The sequence below is a fragment of the Salvelinus namaycush genome, chromosome 1, assembly GCF_016432855.1.
Source record: "Salvelinus namaycush isolate Seneca chromosome 1, SaNama_1.0, whole genome shotgun sequence".
Taxonomy (NCBI): domain Eukaryota; kingdom Metazoa; phylum Chordata; class Actinopteri; order Salmoniformes; family Salmonidae; genus Salvelinus; species Salvelinus namaycush.
The window spans coordinates 72419238-72421737 of record NC_052307.1 but is presented as its reverse complement, the minus strand read 5'-3'; positions in this window follow the sequence as shown (position 1 = coordinate 72421737).

Genomic DNA, 2500 nt, shown 5'->3' with positions numbered 1-2500 from the left:
GTGGTAAGGATGCATTGGGAGGGCTATAAACTGTGTAAGGATGCATTGGGAGGGCTAAACTGTGGTAAGGATGCATTGGGAGGGCTATAAGCTGTGGTAAGGATGCATTGGGAGGGCTATAAACTGTGGTAAGGATGCATTGGGAGGGCTAAACTGTGGTAAGGATGCATTGGGAGGGCTATAACTGTGGTAAGGATGCATTGGGAGGGCTATAAAGCTGTGGTAAGGATGCATTGGGAGGGCTATAAACTGTGGTAAGGATGCATTGGGAGGCTGGAAACTGTGGTAAGGATGCATTGGGAGGGCTATAACTGTGGTAAGGATGCATTGGGAGGGCTATAAACTGTGGTAAGGATGCATTGGGAGGGCTATAAACTGTGGTAAGGATGCATTGGGAGGGCTATAACTGTGGTAAGGATGCATTGGTAGGGCTATAAACTGTGGTAAGGATGCATTGGGGGCTATAAACTGTGGTAAGGATGCATTGGAGGGCTATAACTGTGGTAAGGATGCATTGGGAGGGCTATAAACTGTGGTAAGGATGCATTGGGAGGGCTATAAACTGTGGTAAGGATGCATTGGGAGGGCTATAAACTGTGGTAAGGATGCATTGGGAGGGCTATAAACTGTGGTAAGGATGCATTGGGAGGGCTATAAACTGTGGTAAGGATGCATTGGGAGGGCTATAAACTGTGGTAAGGATGCATTGGGAGAGCCTGGAAGCTGTGGTAAGGATGCATTGGGAGGGCTATAAACTGTGTAAGGATGCATTGGGAGGGGGAAGCTGTGGTAAGGATGCATTGGGAGGGCTAAAACTGTGGTAAGGATGCATTGGGAGGCTAAGCTGTGGTAAGGATGCATTGGGAGGGCTATAAACTGTGGTAAGGATGCATTGGGAGGGCTATAAACTGTGGTAAGGATGCATTGGGAGGGCTATAAGCTGTGGTAAGGATGCATTGGGGAGGGCTATAAACTGTGGTAAGGATGCATTGGGAGGGCTATAACTGTGGTAAGGATGCATTGGGAGGGCTATAAACTGTGGTAAGGATGCATTGGGAGGGCTATAAACTGTGGTAAGGATGCATTGGGAGGGCTATAAACTGTGGTAAGGATGCATTGGGAGGGCTATAAACTGGGGAGGATGCATTGGGAGGGCTGAAGCTGTGGTAAGGATGCATTGGGAGGGCTATAAACTGTGGTAAGGATGCATTGGGAGGGCTGGAAGCTGTGGTAAGGATGCATTGGGAGGGCTATAAACTGTGGTAAGGATGCATTGGGAGGGCTATAAACTGTGGTAAGGATGCATTGGGAGGGCTATAAACTGTGGTAAGGATGCATTGGGAGGGCTATAAACTGTGGTAAGGATGCATTGGGAGGGCTATAAAGCTGTGGTAAGGATGCATTGGGAGGGCTATAAACTGTGGTAAGATGCATTGGGGGGCTATAAACTGTGGTAAGGATGCATTGGGAGGGCTAAGCTGTGGTAAGGATGCATTGGGAGGGCTAAAGCTGTGGTAAGGATGCATTGGGGGGCTGTAAACTGTGGTAAGGATGCATGGGAGGGCTATAAACTGTGGTAAGGATGCATTGGGGGCTATAAACTGTGGTAAGGATGCATTGGGAGGGCTAAACTGTGGTAAGGATGCATTGGGAGGGCTAAACTGTGGTAAGGATGCATTGGGAGGGCTATAAACTGTGGTAAGGATGCATTGGAGGGCTATAACTGTGGTAAGGATGCATTGGGAGGGCTATAAACACTGGGTGGTAAACAATGGGGATGCATTGGGAGGGCTAAACTGTGGTAAGGATGCATTGGCGGGCTGGTAAGCTGTGGTAAGGATGCATTGGAGGGCTATAAACTGTGGTAAGGATGCATTGGGAGGGCTGTAAGCTGTGGTAAGGATGCTTGGGCGGGCTGGAAGCTGTGGTAAGGATGCATTGGAGGCGCTGTAAACTGTGGTAAGGATGCATTGGGAGGGCTATAATCTGTGGTAAGGATGCATTGGGAGGGCTATAAACTGTGGTAAGGATGCATTGGGAGGGCTGTAAACTGTGGTAAGGATGCATTGGGCGGGCTATAAACTGTGGTAAGGATGCATTGGGAGGGCTGGAAGCTGTGGTAAGGATGCATTGGAGGGCTATAAACTGTGGTAAGGATGCATTGGGAGGGCTGGAACTGTGGTAAGGATGCATTGGAGAGGCTATAAACTGTGGTAAGGATGCATTGGGAGGGCTATAACTGTGGTAAGGATGCATTGGGAGGGCTATAACTGTGGTAAGGATGCATTGGGAGGGCTATAAAACTGTGGTAAGGATGCATTGGGAGGGCTGTAAAACTGTGGTAAGGATGCATTGGGAGGGCTATAAACTGTGGTAAGGATGCATTGGGAGGGCTAAAACTGTGGTAAGGATGCATTGGGAGGGCTATAACTGTGGTAAGGATGGATTGGGAGGGCTATAAGCTGTGGTAAGGATGCATTGGGGGGCTAAGCTGTGGTAA